Below are 18367 nucleotides of genomic sequence, written 5' to 3' on the forward strand. Positions count from 1 at the left end.
AAAATTTAAATCTGGAGGGAAGGAAACAAAATAGGTAAGAAAAATATTACCGTTTCAGCTGCCTTTATATCCTAGACTCATAGCACTAGCAGGATCCCTCAAACACTCCAAGCAGGTCCATTTACTAAGACCCATAGCAATCGGAGGGTCTTTAAGCTAGAGCAGAGCCTTCGTATCACAATCTTCTCTCTAAAAGGCCAGATTCACCCTTGCACACTTCCGGCATTTCTTCCAGTTGGGACCTCCTGTAAACAGGTCATCCTGTCAGCATGGTCACAAACCAACAAATTGGAGACCGTACAAAAAGGCAAACATCTACCCACAATTGCCACTGTTATTAAGAGGGATTCATGCTCTCCAAAGAGGCAGGTGCCCTTTACTGAGTACACGTTGCATGCCTTGACATACCAATATCTTCTAAGTACATAAATTCTATGTACATAAATTCTTTGCTGTAACACATATAGATACTGGCCTCTATACTTTTTCTAATACCTATATAAACTCCACTTAAGAAGGTATTACAGGAGCTCATTTTTATGTAAGATTTAATGGCACAATCTGGAAAAGATAGCTGCATGCATATATACACACACACATATGCTTTTCTTAGCCCGGATGAGATCTTTGGCTTTCTAAGATCCCATATACAAAGGCACAGAAGAGAGCCTGCTTTAGAGAAGTCTGCTTCAAATGCGCTGTTGTCTGTCTGTAGAAAACCTGCCTGGTTTGTTACAGGTGGGTATTGAATGAGTGAGATGAGGCCAAGAAGGAAAATGGTGTCTTGCTGTGAAGGCAGTCATTGAGCTATGAAAACAGCGGGGCGGGGGGAAGGAACGGTTCAAAGATCCTTTTACAAATGAAACTTTTCACTGAAGGCCACACGAGTTCTTAGTGATATGGGTGCTGAAATTTTAAGTGGGCTGCTGCACAAGTGAGCCTTTGCTCCTGCAGAGCTTGCTTAAAATATTTAACAGTAACTTTCTCTTGATAAATTATCCTGGAAACTGCTGTATTAATATTAGTATTTTTCCCTTGTGCTTTGCATATCAGAAAATTAAATTCATGAAGCACTTCCATTTCATAATTGCTTAGTATCTTAGCAATTTCATAATTGCTTAGTATTCTAATAAGTCAGAAATCTGCAAACATCTATGAAGAGTATTATGATCTCAGAATATAGCAAATAGTTTTTGAATATTCGAGTAAGAGCCCACTTTGAGCTAACAACTGTCAGTTTAGAGTAATGCTGGTCACTTTTCTGGTGCTATGCACTCAACAAGATGCTAGAGCTATTACAGAAATAAGAGAAATATCATTGAAAAACATCTATGGAATGTGTACCTGAGGAGTTCTGCAGTGTACTGGTCCTCTATACGCAGGAGTTGTCTACATTATTAGTTAACAGTATCTGGGTTTATAGGTGGAGCTCTGAGGTTGCAGGAAACTTTCTCATTATTTGCTCAAAAATGCTGAAGCTGAATGGGAGAGGAGGAGCAAGGCTGGAGGCTGGTCACACTAATCATGACCTAAGCCATAGCCAGGTAGATGGACATTTTTTCCTTCTTCTCAGTCAAACTAGACAACTTCTTTCTCACATTCTGACAGCATCCCTTATATAAAGTCCTTAAAAAAGTCTAATCATCACACAAGATGTTAAGCTCTTTGGGATACATACCACGTTTTCTCATTTACTTAGGCTCTGCAGAGTGCAGGCTCAACGAGGCTCAGATCTTTGCCGGCATCTTTGAATGTCACAGCAGTACTAACAGAAAATGCAAACAAAGTCACTGCATAAACACTAACATGCAAGCAGAAGAACGGCCCTGGCAAAATGAAGCCTCATTAGCTATCAGCAGAGATGGGGAGAACCTACTACTCAGATTGAAAGGGTTCAACAGTTTTCAACAGTTCAACAGTTTCAACAGATGCAGCAAGACATCAAAATAGATTCTCCAGAAACAGGAGGGAAAGAATTACGCTGCTAATTCGGAAGTAATGCCAGCGGTGAAACTGAAGGAAGGTGATTCTCCCTCATTGAAAGTACTGTTAGAGCTCTATCATTTTGCCAACTTTGCTTCTGAGGAAAGGTGCTTTTTTGTTCTAAAAGTTCCTGGGAGAGGGTAAAACACAGCTTTCTGGGGATATGAATGCAAAGACTGAGGATAACTGAAAAGATTTTTTAAAACTTATGTGTAATCATGGCCTTGCTGCAGTTTGCAGCAGTAGCCTTGCTGTTTTCCAAAGTGTTAAGCTCTCATTCAGCGACACGAGAATCCTCACTGATCCCTTAATAGTAATGCTCTAAACCTGGCAGAAAACCTCATACCCCTTCAGGAAGCAGGAGATTGATCCAGCCATAGACTAGACTACCCTGATCGCCACACTGTGAAGAACATACAATAAAGGACAGAGAAAGCGTGCAGGAGCTGGCAGCTGCTGCAGTCACACCCAGCTTACAGAAAGAGGATATGGCCAAGGTTGGATGCCATTCTGCCCAGGGTCTTGAAAGGATCTCCTGCTGCGGACTGCTCACGTTTCCACACCTGACATAATCTATGCTTCTCTCTCTCCCCCCTGCTTCGGGTAAAGTTTTGCTTATCTAAAGGCATTTATATCTTGTGTGCATAAGCCTAGTGCATAAAGCAAAATCTGTTCAGCACCTTCCAAACCAGAGAGTTTCAGAGGACAGGGGAGCCAAGAAATAGAGGAACACTCTGCCAGCCTCTAGTGAAAAGGAGGAATGATAAAGAAAAAGGACAAACCGGCAGGCATTAACATGTTTGTTTTCATGAGTTATTTTACTTAGCTAGAAATATTTCTCATAGGCATTGATGCAATTATCACAGAGCAGAAAAGAGCTTGCCATTTATGATAATGTATGGAATTATCACTAATCACCCACACATGCGTGGGTGAAGGCTCACCCTAATCAAAGCCAACAGCTTCCAGCATTGGGGTACAAAAGCAAAGAACCTAGAAAACTGAGGAGGGAGCTTTACATAAGTGCCTGCTCCAAGGTATGAGCTGGGAGAAGCTGTTACACGGTCACCGATATGCCAGGAGACTGTGTTAGCTCTCAGTGCCGCATGCCCTCTTGCCAAGAGCCGAAATAAGACAAGCTGTTAGCAAGTCTGGTATAGTTAGCTAGAGCAGCGGGTGGCAGGGACCAACAAGGTATTGCTAAAAAAAAAGCAGGTCACCACACAAAACCCGACAGCTTAAACCAGGCTGTGCTACCCAGCAAGCTTGAACAATCCCAAGCTGGAGTCAAGCGTTAGCACAGAGGCAGAAGAAACCAGCTGGTCTAAGGCTCGTCTGAGCAGACAAAAGAGCACTAAAAGCATTATAACCGAGGAACACAGCAGTGCATGCTGCTCTGCCTACCAGGTTACAGTTGTACTGCGGCCCTTCGGTATCACTCCTGTTTGCCAAGCTAACCTAAGCATGCGAGCATGGGAGATTAACTCATTGCCATCAGAATGTGTGGTTAATTTTCCTCAAGTTTCTAGACAAGAGCTCAGCTAATGCGGTCACAACGGTGACGCTCAATCTGAAACAGCCTTTGGCTGCTGCACACCAAGCGCTAGCAGAAAGACCACCCTTGCGAGTACGTTCAAAGCACCCAACCAGCATTGTTATTTTGCTGGTTCCAGCTGGAGAGCTGAACTGAGTAATTCTGATAGGAAACCCTGGACACCAAACCTGTTCCTGGTGCTGAGGGCCAAGGCCAAGCAGCAGAATATAAGACAGGACTGAAGGAGAGTGCAGAAGATACATATTTTTAATTTTATTTTCCCTTGAGTCTTAAGCCTAGCTTTAGAAATCCAGGCATTTCTCAGAAGATGGTGACTTGGTGTCACAAACTCACCTAGTGCCTGCCTACAGAAGGATGCCACAGCTTTCATCACTGTTACCACTTCTCATCCTTTCCACTCATTTCTGCTTCACCGCTGAGGGAGCTGGTGAATAAATTAGTTCCATTTTCAAAACTAGGCTGTGTCATTTTTCTTGAGTGTTAGTTCCTAACCGTATTTTCCTCTTTCTGATACCACTATCAATTTCAGGCCGATACTGAAATCAGAGGAATACAGAGAAGCCCTCTTCACTGAAGTCAGTGAAGCAACAGAGATGTATAATCAGAATCAAGCCCATTAAATACACAAGATCAAACTTTGCCTTTCCTTTGTGTCTCCTGAATACAAGGAACCAGGTGGAGGATTTGGAGTGTCTAAAGCAATGCTCTGGTTCAAACACAGCCCTGACAGAAGCAAAAATCCACCGAGTTTATGGAGCACGAGAGGTCAGTTTTGCTACTGAGACCCACAGCTGTGGTTTCCAACATCCTTTTTGCAAATCCCCAGGTGACTGTTTTCAAGGGATTCATAAAACCTGCAAAAGCTGAGGAAAGGAAGCAATGTTCGGGGAGAAGGTGCAAAAGGGTATGTGCACATCAAAACAGGTCAACAATTTCTGATTGATTCAATTTCCTCATTTTTTCACAATTTCTGTGAAGGTAGCAGCTATAAGCAACAAGTATTTATGTGTAAATATATTTATATTTTCCAATTATTTTTAGATATATTTTTATATAGACATTATACTTTTAGAGTAATATATATTTATTCTGCTATTGTTTTTCCCTTTGAGAGGAAGGCATATCCCTAACCCATTGGACAGCAGTGTGGCAGTCATTCAGAGCGAGATCAATTCAGGATTATTACAGTACACAGCTACAAGCAATTCAGCAGTTTGATATTACAAAGCCATGCAGAGTTAAATTAATCCCTAGCCCAGGAAAAACGTTCAGTGCAATCAGGAGCTGTAGCTTGGAGTCGCTGCCAAATCCTATTCCCCAAAATGCTATTCCCTCCAAGTTCAGTGATTCCACGTGACTTTCCTCCAGATTCGCTCGGCCACAGTGAGAGTTCAACAGTGAGTTTTCAGGTCTGATCCAGTTTATAGTTCAGGCATAACATGGTCAAAAAATTAACTGCCAGAGGCCAATACAAAAGCAGAGCTCTCCTTCCTTACTTTGGTTTCTGTCAAGGAAATACAGCATGAGGGTATTTCCTGCAGCAGTGTTGTCAGTTTGGAGGTCATCAGTAGCAGCTTTTGTACGACTGCGGCGTAGGCTGGAAGCTGCATGTAGAGAAACAGCCGTAAAATAAGACAGGATTTCAAAACTTAACATAGGGCATAGAAGCAGTTCACCAAAACAACGTTGCTTTGGTTTAGTTCTGTGTGTGTTGTTGGAGTTGTTTTTTTTTTAATAAATATTTCTCAGGAGCTGCATGTGAACTTTTCACCACAACTGAAATTAGCTTTTTTGAAACTAAAGCCATTCTTTTACTCTACATAATGAAGCTGGTACCAAATAGGTCTGACTGGACTAAAGCCTGTCACCTGAAGAAAATATACAATATAATGACATCCAACAGCAGCATTAGTTCTTCTCAGAAGCTCGGGCCACAAAAATAAACTGGTTTTAGTTCAAACATCCTTCACACTGTTTTTCACAATTTCACTTGTATTTCTTTGCAGACATTCAAGTCCACTAAAGAGTAAATGAATGAGGAGTCTGACTCTGCTTTCCTGAGTGCAGACCTTATGCCAATGTTAGTCTAGACCAAAATCTAAAAAAATCTCCAATCCTCTTCAAATACTGCTCACGCCTCCTCTGTGACTGACCTTGAGGGTGACTCAATTTTTGATGCAATCAATGCTTTTTATGCTGTCAGATGTAATGACAACATAGCTACAGTGATGGTACTTGCTGATGGGTGACGCAGGATTTGATTTGCCAAGACAGACACATTCCTACCGCACACCAGCCCGCGATCAGAGTAGGTAATATGAGCAAAGTAAGCTTTCCAAATCACACACGCAGCAAGCAATAGCAGACAGAGGACAAACTCTTTGTGAAACTTTGTTCACAAAGCCAATGTAAGCCCACAGTCAGAGCTGTGCTACATGCTACAGGAGCAGTTTGGCATCCAGTCCTGGAACAGACCTAAAAGGCAAAAACCTTCTACGCTGATAATATCAACTGAGGCGTTACACAGATGAATCCCTGGTTCAGTCATTTCCCCTGCTCACTGGGTCTTCTGTGGGGGAGGCAAGGTTCACCTCTGTGCACGTCACGTACTCGTTTCCAAAAGGTAATGCTGAAATCTGACAAGTTCAAAAGTGAAAACAATCCAAAATGCACGTTTTCCTCAGGCTTCACTGTGACTGTCGTTACATTGCCAAGGAACTTCAGTTCTACAGCAGCATAAGCGTCACCAGTTAGAATAATTACAAAGGTATTAGCAAGGCCACAGGCAGCTCCCGATGAGTAAAAAGATACTGATATTGAAAAAATGGTTCTGTTTGTCAGTCAAATTTAGACTTTGCATCTTGTATAATCCAGCACATATTGAGCCGGTCAGCATGTAAAATGGTATGTGACAACCTGTAAGGGAGCATGTGATTGATTACTGTGACATGCCAGGGCAAAGGCTGGGAAAATGTAGGATTTTTGGATGTGTTGTGTGTGCCTTAAGTCTGAGCTGCCAAACTTCTCAGTCCTTGGCAACTTTATTTCCTTCTGAACCTCAAAAGATGAGTGTTCTGTTATGTATGTCATTTGTTAATTAGAATACTTTCATACACTTCCCCTTCTCAAATGTATTATGCAAAAATCTGCATAGCTCCTCGTGCCGTAGTGCACCTGAAAATGCAACTGGTTATCATTCAACAGCATCATTTTCAGCTAACACCGTGTGGCTGTGGTCACTGACCTCTACAGTCAATACTAAGGAGAAAGGCCTTCCTTGAACTATTACCAAATACTTGTCTAAGTGTCTGTACAATTTAAATGCCTACCTCAAGAGAAATCCCATTTAATGGTCTGTCTGCCAGGTACACTGTTTAAACAGCGGTTTACACGTATTTCCATTCCTTCCATCACATGACACTGACAATTAATTCACAAACATTTGCTGCTTGTAACAGCATTTGAAACAAATGCCAAGAATAAACTGTTGGAGAATTTCAGCAAAACAGCACCGAGTTCTAATTAAGACAAACTAATCAAAACGACCGTTTGCCTTATAATAAGTTGTAAGTTGTGTCTTCCCATTTAAAAAAGCTGCCTCATGGGAGAGTGTGGAGAAGACAGAGCTGTCCCACGGCGTGCAGCTAAAGGACAGGCACTGACAGGCACAAGGCATAACACGGGAATTACCGTTTTTCACCGGAGAGTGGCCAAACACTGGGGCAGAGGTCCAGAGCAGCTGAGGAGTCTCCTTATTTGGAGACATCCAAAGCTCATCTGGCAAAGGTCCAGAGCAACCTGATCTACTTGGACGGCCCTGAGCAAGCGGTTGGACTAGGGGCCTCCAGAAGTCTCTTTCATCCTCAATTGTTCCTCAATTCTGTGATTCTAAATAGAGCTGGGAATAGGAATCCAGAGAAAGACTGTATTGATTCCTTTATTCCCTCTTCCCAGTAAGCACCTGAAGCTAGTTCACAGAAATGGACACCTTCCTTCCAGAGCAGGTTTGAGTCAATTTGCAAAACTATTTTTCACTCCAAATACTTTTATAAAATATACGTATATGAGGATGGGGGCAAAAAGGGGACGGGACAAAGTCTGTACATTGTCAGCATTGAAGTAAGACTGCTTACACAAGACTGCAGCTCACACTGAAGTGAAACCAGAGGACAGAAATGGAAAGAAAATATCTTGGAGGAAAAAAATCTGGTGGAAATCTGATGAGAGTAGATTGGTAGTATATAGAAAGCAGTTACGCGATAGCTGTTAATAAAAGAGAAGGCCTTTCTGGACTAGTTTTCATACACAAAAAAAATTAGTACTCCTATTATTTGACTATAGACATGAGATGTCTATACAGTATGAGACATGGACAAAAGTGTATGGGAAACTCCAACATTTTAAACTGAATTATCAGCGTGAATTGGAACATCAGGCCCTACACGTTGAATATGTTGTCCTAATCAAGCCTGCCTAAGGATCAGCCTTAAAATATCATCAATTGCCTATGAGTAGAGAGAAGTGCCTCTCAGGACTTTAAAAGCCCCATTCTGTGAAATATGGCTCCTCAAACACTTTCAAAATAGGCTCCAAAATAGTGCAGATCTTTTAGAAGTATTTTAGGTGCTCCTGAAATGTAGGCAGAAGTAATACTTCTAGCACTACCATTCAATACTTACTTGGACGATTTTTTAAGATGGGTGATTTGTAGAAAGAGCTAAAGCTTCTCAAATAACAATAATAATTTAAAAAATATATCGCCACACCTAATATCGAAAGCCAATAGACTTTGTTAGTCCAAAAGCCACCACCCAGAGATAGGTCTAGACCTCTCTGCAGAGCCTTGTTTTTCTTAGTCTTTATGTTTCGACTGCTTAAACATTTCTATAGTTGCCACTAAAATAATCATATTTTGTAGTATGTTGCTGGTTAGTGTGTGAATCTAAAGATTCTTGTAATTATGCTAAGGTTCACAAACCACAACTCAAAGCTAACATTTTTATCCCACCATCTACTATTTTCTTACTAGTCGCAAACAACACAAATTACAATACACTCAAAAATTTGCTGCTACAGACAAAACCAAATACATACTGTAAAGAACACAGCATGAAGGAAAAAGGCTAAAACCCATCTCTTTGGTAAAACGCATTCCTTGAGGATAACGCTGTCTTTCCAAAGGTGAAGGAGTAAGCACAGTACTTACTGAGCTGGGCAATGACAGGGAAAAGTAAATGAAAGGAGAAGGTAGCTTCAGCTTCTTTTAAAAATCAGTGCTTTACCTTTGCTGTCTCTGGCAGGGAGGAATAGGGAATAACTATAGCTTCTCAGAACAACATAATGGAGACTTAAGCTCAAGTCAACAGCACATCGGAGACCTTTCTAAAAGAAAGACTAAAATAAAGTATGGGGGATTTTTAGCTTAGTTTTCCTGGGACCTTCCTCCATTTACTCTTCCAGCAAATTCTTCTTTTTCCTTTACTCCTCTTATTTTTCAGCACACTAGAACCAATATAAGCATTAAATATTACTGGCAGGTGTGAAGAAAGTATAACTTCAAATAATACAGTTACTTTCTACAAACACGATGCCTTTCCTATGCCTTCATTAAAAAAAACAACAAACCCAACAGTTCCTGACTGCAAATGAATGAGCTGACAGAACATACGGCCCCGGTCTGAAACAAGAGATGGCGGCAGAATAAGACAAACACCCTCTTCATTAAAGTAACTCCGGCACCATGACTGGGTTACTCTTTTTGTAAAGATAATGTTTACTTGCTGTGTAAGGAAACACTGTCCACACACGGTCTGTACGCCACGTCTACCCAGCAATATAGCTCAGCTCACGCCTGTTACAGGCACATCAAAAAACTCTCAATAGAAAAAGAAAGCAACTTTCAGCCCCACTTGAAATAATGTAGCTTAATCTATATACTCTCCACTGTATAATCTAGCTGAGAACAAACAAACAAAAAATAGCCACGGAATTGATCTTTTCCTGCTGTTGCTACTTCAGTGCTATTGTCCTTTTAGTGAGTTTTGTAACACCTCTGGAGGCCTGAGCAGCACATTCCTTTTCCAGCAAGACCTCTTCAGAAATCAATAGCGCCTATTCAAGGGATTTATCGCGTGATTCTGCAAAATCCTTTCACAGCGACTTGCATAACTTGTTAGGGAAACTGTGTGCAGCATTATCTTTACAAGTGCTCGTCTAAGATTTCAGAAACAAAACAGTCTATGAAGGGATGGTACTACAAGCAGCACATAAATATCTAATGAACTGATGTCAGATTTTAAGATAATTTTAAGAATGACACAGTGGGGAAAAAATTTTTGTCTCTCTGGCCTCGGGAAGGGCATTGCCACATAAAGGCAGAATACCACTTTACGTGACTGGGAGTACTGGATTCTTTATTATTTTAAATTCAGTGCCGCTGTATCAGAGGAAGGATGAGAGAACAGTTAGATTTCTGATCAATAGCTGTCATCAGCAAATTCTCAGTGCGATGCAACTGGAAGGGATGGATCTGGTAATAAAACATCTAATAATTTGCTCTACTGAAGAATGAAACATGACCCAAGCCCAGCAAAGTCATGGTTAAGCCCCAATTAGAGCAAGTATGTAAATCATCTTAGTTCATAGGTCCATCTGCAGCACTTGGAAATGTCTTCCCAGCCCAGAGCTGTTACTGCTCTGCCTCTCTCTGATTGCTGACAGTCCCTACAGGAACTGTTACTTAACGTTCACTGGGCAATTGAATGATTCCAATACTTTGAGCACAGTAGTTGTGTTTTAAGGTTATCTTTCAGACACCTCCAGGTGACACCGCAAAGCACAAGCACAGAGGTAAGTATAATTTCCTCGTTGCTGTGAGGACAAGTGATCAAGTGCTGATTTGGGACACACAAACCACAGGGTATCCAGTATTAACTGTCTCAGAGAGTACTGGACAGGCAGCTCTGTACAAAATTGTTCGCTTTTTCCTCAAAACTCTTTCCCCCAATAGTCAAACAGAACGAGAGAGTTCACAGAGATCCATTTGTGAACGTAAAATACTAAATAACCTGAGAGCAAAGCCTGTGGCAAACCAAATTTAGGATTACCCAGCACGGACAGCATTGTGTTCGCTACTAGTGAGATTCAGAGAGAAGAAATCATGCTTCCCCAAAGGCAAAGAGTGTGCTTGCAAACAGGACAATGGAGTTGAGTGTGAGAGTGTCCCAAGTTTGCCTTGGCTTTGAGATGTAGCCGCCCAAATATTTCCATATACGAGCTTCTGGAAGAGTGCTGGAGGATCATTAAACACAGGAAAAGCCAAACTTCACTATAACAGTTCTAGTATTTAATCTTTAAACAGAGAAACTCAAAGTGACCATGGCAATGGAAAAGTAAAACAAAAAAATCTGTACACAGCTTTCTGTCTGCTTATTGTGTCCTCAAGACGACGAGCGCTAGGGCAAGGTCTGCCCAGTCCACTTCAGTCCCCAGGAATTTCTTTCTCCCATTGATGAGGCCAGACTCTGCTGGCCCCACCTGAGCTGCAGGCTCCCAGGAGGGCGCTGTGTCTCCCTTGCCTGCCACCTCTTCCCTTTGAGCAGGACCAGCAGTTCAGCTAAAGAAAGTGAAGACCTTGCTCTCTCCCTTGAAAAGTCTGCATGTCGTTGGGAACAAAGCCGGGGGGAAAAACCCCACCCCACTGCTCCATAAAAAAACCCCAACTGCAAGCATTACCCACCATCTCAAGTACATTTAGGAAGCATTTGGTTTAGAAAACCAAACTACCATTATGAAGTATTTATGGAAGAAAGAAAAATCTTTCTTTGGAGAAATAATATTTTAAGAGATAGTCACAGTCGGAGTAAGAAGGCAGTTATTTATGTATTTCTGATAGTAGTTTCTTGTGCCCAGTGGCAATGCTGATTTAACATGTCAATCTTTATTGTTCCTCCCCGATCTCATTTGTTAACTTTTACTGATAGAACTAATCATTAATTCACTTCAGATCATTATCTGGAAACCATTTTAACGCAGCAAAAAACCCTCCAGGGGATTGAAAAGCACATTCTTCCAAGAGTTTATCTAATTATGAGAAAAGTAACAAGGATAACTCAAAGAGACCACTGGCCTGAGATGTTAAAATAACAAATTAATAGGCTGCATTCAGAAATATAGAATATATTGATCTTTGTTCAAGTATTAGCATCCAGGGAACTAAAGCATATGAAAGTAAATCATTATCGCTTCTCTTGCAGAATTCTTAAGGAACAAAAAATGATTAATATTCTTCGTTGCAGATGTATTTTTAATTACATTTAACATTTTGGGACTATCCCCACATACATTCATTCCAAAGCACTAAAGCTTCATAGTGAAATATAGTGGAAGGTGAAAATTAAAAATAGAGAATTAAACATATGAAGGCACTGAATAGCTACAGCATTCTTCTTTCATACTCAGTGTATGCTAAGGAAACTGTTACAGGCTATCGCTGTTACTGCCTGATACAAAGGCTGCAGAGACACAGACGTGCATTGCCTAATCTCCCCATCTTCCTATAGTGGATGGAACAAAAAGGATTGTATAGAACGGCATGGCAGAAATAACATTATGCAGATGATTTTAGGGAGAGAGAAGAGTGGAGTAATCGCAGTTTGTCCCTTAACACTTGCACTTGCTTTCACAAAGGAAATCTTTAAAATTCAGTACGTGTTGTATTTGATGGTGTTGAAAAGTAATGAACTGTAATAATATGTGCATAATAAATTTGACATGGTCAGGGGTTCAATCAAAACTAAACTACTGGCTACATCACTTAGCAAACAGTCTGTATATATCTAAGAGAATTCACTCATTTGGTTCATTACCTAGTCAACAAAACTCTCAGAGAATGAAATGAGTATAAATAAGAGAATGAATCATGCAAATGTAGCATCAGTGAAATGCACACACCTAATCAGTAAATTGAGTCTATTTTTTAAAAGCCATATACAGCCAACCATTGCTACCCTCTTTCTTAAGTCCTTTGCTCAGTTTTGTTTAGGGTACTTTTGCACAATGAAGTTGAAACAAGTTATTTATTAAAGATTTTCATAATCTCGATTTTTTTCCTTGTTATGTTTGCTATAAAAAGAGCAGGGAGATATAACCAATATACTTGAGTTCTGTTCTTTACAGCCAACGTTACTCTGGCTACCAGTTAGAGCTATAAAACCATGTGCACACACGGACTCGCTGGCTGGCAGGAAAAGCAGAGCATAGCGACCCAGTCTTTTTGGAGCTAATACGATACAAAATAGGTCTTGAAAGGAGCTCAAGAGATCAAGTTTATCTCTCAGCATCAGAAGGAGGGCTGGAACCTCTCTGCTAAAACCATGAGTGATGTACGTTTATCTAACCTCTTCTTAAAGGCCTCAGGGGATGGAAATACCACAAGTGTCACCGAAAACCTATTCCCAACCTATCCCCATGCTTCAATAATCTTATCACTGGAGAGTACCTAGTCTCTAAATCCACCCTGCTGCTCTTCTTCCAACCCTTTATGTACAGCTACTACACAGTTTCCACCTCTGCCCCACACTGTTGTTACAGATGCCACCTTTCCTTAGCTTGCTTATGAGAATGCCACAGGAAAGTGTCAGAGCTTTCACTGAAGTGAAGCTACAGCATCTTACATTTACGGGTTCTTCCACAGCCACAAGGTCTATTAACTGTCATTGTCAGTTTGACATGATTTCTTTTTGACAAATCCACATTGGCCGCTACTTACCACTGTATTATTTTTTAGTGCTTGCAAGGCCTGAACATTTGTTCCAGTATTTTTCTGAAGATGGAAGTTAGGCTGGCTACTCTGTCCTGTCCACGCTTTTTTTTTTTTTCCTCTTATTTTTCTCCTCTTTCTTTCTCCTTTTTCTATGATAGGGTTTATGCTGACAACCTTCAGCCTTCTAAAACTTCACATATGTTTCTTTTTCTTAAGGGCCTAACTCTAAAGTATGACAAGAAAAATCAACTAAAGCAAAATAACAAAACCTAAAACATCAGTTCCAACCCCCAGCTAACTGCATTTCCTTTAAACCATTCTTCTCTGAAGTATGCACCAGCAAGCACCCCTTTTAAAGGGCCTACCACACAAGCCGTCTGGATTTATATTTCAACTATTAAGCTGCAAGACAGCATATCTCTAAGATACCATCTTCTTTTGAGGGAAGGCGCATTTCTCTGTTCCTTGATGTCAATATCCATCATTGGCAACAACATGCCATTAGCTCCAATTATACACAACAGAAAACCAGACATGTAGTATGTTGAAGTCTATTATTCCTTTTGAATACATAATACAGCTGAAAGAGTTTCTGACAATGCCACTTCCAACTTAAGCATCAGATGTGGTAATCTTACTCCTAACCTAGATGACATTTTACATCATATGTCCTAGGGTCAGTTTGATCAATGAGAGTCCTACAGTGTCACTGACAAAAGAGATTCGTGATTAGCAACAGTGATTTTGTTTCAAGACCCCAGAAGTCACTTGAAATACACACTTATATCCACAAATAATCAAAGACTTTTCTGCCTCTATTGTTTCCATTAAAGTGACAGTGCCAGGCAGCTACAGGAACATTGGAGAGTGAAAGCAGAGCAAAATGGTCTCTGGTTATAAATGACTGACTTGCCATATTACTGCTTCCCATTAAATTACTTCACATTTTTAATCCAATTTACATTATTTCCGTTGATGAGTACATCACTACAATTGAACATGTTTAAATGACAGTGTTTAAAAATAACTTGTAAAGAAAAAAAAGTGGTGGTTGTTGTTGGGTTTTTTTCAACTATTGTTTCCCAGCAAAGACACAGAGATACTAGCCTAAATAGCTTTCTGAGAGTTGTATAAACTCCCGTAGTTTAAGTCAAGAAGTATGCACACCGCTGCACGGTAAGCAGGGCATCAGCCACAGGGATAAAGAGAACGCTGTGCTTCCCTGTTTTCAAGCATCCTGTACACTCCTGCGGTTGACTAGACGCTTGCCCAGGGCAAAGTCTAAAATTTTCTCAAGCTTTGGAAAAAATAGATTTCAAAGTAACATACTGCCTTAATGATTTTTTTTTTTAAGAAACAAAGTCTTTCCAAGATATGAAACAATGTAAAATATTGTATTAAATGAGTTTAAAGACTAACGTCTCAGGAAGAGGGAAACCTAAATACTCACTAAAAACACTAACATAAGCAGAGAGATGCACAGCAACTCATTTTCTGCCAGTTTCTGTAAACCAAAATAAGCTTTACAGCTGTGTAAAGATCTTGATTAAGCCATGGGGAACAAGGTGAAGTGTTGTAGCGAAAGATTAGTTCCTTTGTGCAGTTATACTAATAACAATTTAAACTGTGGCTCACTGTGCACAGATGATGCTGCTTTGACAGAACCAAGCATGGAATTTATTAGGGGCTTAGTGAAATGCCAGTCAAAACCAAAGTGACAACAACTAACTGACAGTCGGGAGATTCAGCTCACTGCTGAATGCTGGGGATGATGAAACCACATGCAACTTGAGATGGCATATTTTGATTATGAAATGAAAAAACAGGAAAAAAAAAAAAGCCCCAGAAACTAACATGCCCTGGATAATATAACATCTATGTCATAAACTAAAAAGGAGTTAAGAGATGTACCAAGACATGCACCGAGGCAGCAAACCACACCAAGGCTAGTATTTTAGAGCAATTTGACTGGTCTATCAAACAAGATGTCAGGATCCTATCAAGGCTTCACAAAGCTTCACAAAGAAAAATTGAAAGGCTTGAAAAAAAATTATATAATCTCAGAGCTTTATTTCCTTCCTGTAGTTTCAAAATATATGAGAAAGTAAATAACAAAGGACTACTAAAGAAAAGATTTGAAGAGCTAATAAATGCTGAAGATGTCTGAGGACACTTGGGTCAGCAAGATGCTTTACTGGGGACCAAAGAAATTTTTGTCTAGGATGGTTCCATGAAGTTCGGTAAGCGATCAGTGATCTGACCCAGGCATTAGTTTCTTCCACTTCTAGTATGCGTAGAAGAGGAAAGCCTGCTCATATACAGATCCAGATCCAGAAGGCCTCCAACAATAATGAAATCGTTCTACATTGCTTTTCAGAATAGGTTGTTTTCATGCTGAATTTTATCTGCCTCCCCCCAACACACACTTTATCCATTAAGCTAGTAGGAAATAGTTGCACAGACTTTGCTTTTGACAAACAAGAAACACCTCCGTCCAGCTTGCTCAAATTCCCTAATAAAAACGGGCCTTCTGTAAAGAGGCCAAACCAGGAAGTTTCTGCAGATTTCAAGAAACTGAAAAGGGTGATTAAAATGGAGATTGCCCTGTGGCCTCTATTGCCACATGACCCTGTACATTAATAAGCTTGTTTGTACAAAGCGTAACACAAAGGATGTATAATGGCATTATTTTCTTCATCACCCTCTGCCTCCTGCCTGCTCACTTTCCTTGCCTCTATTGGATATTTATGGCACTTTTAAAAAAACCTAAGGTAGTAACTTACCTTCTCCCCTTCCATCAGCGTTCAGCGTGGATTCGGAGGTAGCCAGCAGCACTGGTTTTTGCCTGCCAGCAATACTTTTTATACTGCAGACCTAACTACGCTAGCAGAAAGCTGCCAGGTACTGAAAGCAGGAAGCTTTATGATATGCTATGGAGACAAAATACAGACACCAAATCCAGGTCTCATTACCTTTGTATTTCTTAAATCCGGAATTTATGTGACGGGTGCAAGCACTTGAAAGACAGAAGGGCCTAGAGATGACTGAGTGCCCTGACCCTGTCACTCTTGGCCGGTCAGTGTGGGGGAAGGGGTTCCTCACAGGACACTCTCACTTACGGCCTAACCTGCCCTGTTAAATGCAGCTCTGAAAAACCTCGCAGGTATTAACCTTATACTCAGCACAGCAGTTCAGTGTTCTCATCTTCTCTGCCTGTGAAGGTGCTAGAGGTAGAAGAGAGTAATCTGACTGAAAATTTCCAGAAAGGATAAAGGACAATGCCTAGGGACAATATTTTATAGAAGGCCCTGAGCTGGAAGGGACCCACAGGGATCATCGAGGCCAACTCCTGTCCCTGCACCGGACACCCCAAATTCTTACCCTGTGTCTGAGGATGTACCTTAAGCTGAGTGCTGATAATAAATACAGTTTTTGTAAACTCTACAGAAAATATCTTTCCACAACTTGAATTGAAGCAATGACAACCAGTGCAGGGACTCAGTGCCAATGGGGATATTCACTGGAGAGTTTTGACTCTTACTGGAGAGTATCAGCTTCCATGGGAGGATTCATTATGAGAAATTTAAAAAAAAAAACAAACAAACAAAACAAAAACCAACAACCAGCAAACCTCTTTTTCAGGCCTGTGATGTAGGTTTCAGCCCCTCACAACATTGTCAGCAAACCTACTAGTCAAGAACAAAAGACAGCTGTTACTGCTCTCCTTCAAAAAAGTACACCATTTATCAGACACTGGCAGCTCCCCTCCTCTCCTGGATTTATTTTGTTAAATCTTACTCTTTTTTCAGACTACATCTAACAAAAAGCATTAACAGCACCCTGCAAAATACAACATCATATTTCTAAAGAATACAAGACTGCAAATGCACTATAAAATAACCAAAATTCATTACTACATACTGTGGTTATTCCAAGGTTGTTTTCAAGCAGAAGACGACACATGACTTGCCAAGATTTTTCAAAAATACATAGTTAATATTTAATTGTCTACACAAAAGAAACAAAAATTGTCAGTCAACTGGAGGTCCTCAGAGATACTTAGATGCTGGAATCATCATGTATAGATGCTTGAAGATTTGATGGCTTATTATGTGATTTCCCAGGTCAAATGCTAAGACTAGAGGATCTCCTTTCCCTCATCAGCTGCCTAACCTATTGTACAACCGTGGCAGATCGCTATTATCCTGCCTAGCCTAAACCGCTTCTCTTTGACTCAGCACACTGTACTAAGCCCTATACTTCCACGGGGCTTCCCACAATCTGTTGAAAAGGAGCAGAGGTAACACTGTCCCAGAATGAAACTCTCTCAGTTTTGCTGGCTGATGTTCGCAGCAGTAAATCCCAAAATAACTGGACTGGTGGGAATTTTTTCCAGTTCTGTCACATTTGCTTCCTCCCCATTCAAACAGGGCTTTTCTAAGAGCAAAATCATTCAGTTGGCAGAAATTTCTACATGCCCTTTTCCAAACCAGGATTTCCCCATACGCCTATCACTGTCAGGGCCTAGCAAGCGTGTTGGCTGTCTGTCAGACAAACATGTGCACAAAGAAAACAGTGTCCGTGACTCAGTTTTCCAGAATGCACACTTGAATCATTTTTCTAAGAAAATGCTGTTCAAATACTACGATGAGCAAAGGATCCCCAATAGATGTTGACTTGGCTCCAAAAATAAAGTTAATTCTGTCTTAAAGCTTGTGTTGGCACAGTGCAGCAACTGTGGAAATATGAACAGTTGCTAAATTTTAACCCCCAGCTTAATTATCTAAACAAAATTTAATGAATACATGATGAAGACAGTATCATGCACTGATCATTATTCCTTCCTCCTCCGTTTTCTGTGGTCGCACTGGGGATATTCAACAGTCATGGCATTAACCAGCTTAAAAGAACAGTATTGAGAAAAGTTAATAATTTTTAAAAAAAAACAACAAACAGACAAAAGAAATATACAATATGATAATGGATTTGAGAGATTCAGCATATTTTCCTGCAGAATTTAAACCCTAATTTTGTCAAAGATCCTTTGATATTACAAGTCATATAAA

Source organism: Phalacrocorax carbo, chromosome 13, assembly GCF_963921805.1.
Source record: "Phalacrocorax carbo chromosome 13, bPhaCar2.1, whole genome shotgun sequence".
Classification (NCBI taxonomy): domain Eukaryota; kingdom Metazoa; phylum Chordata; class Aves; order Suliformes; family Phalacrocoracidae; genus Phalacrocorax; species Phalacrocorax carbo.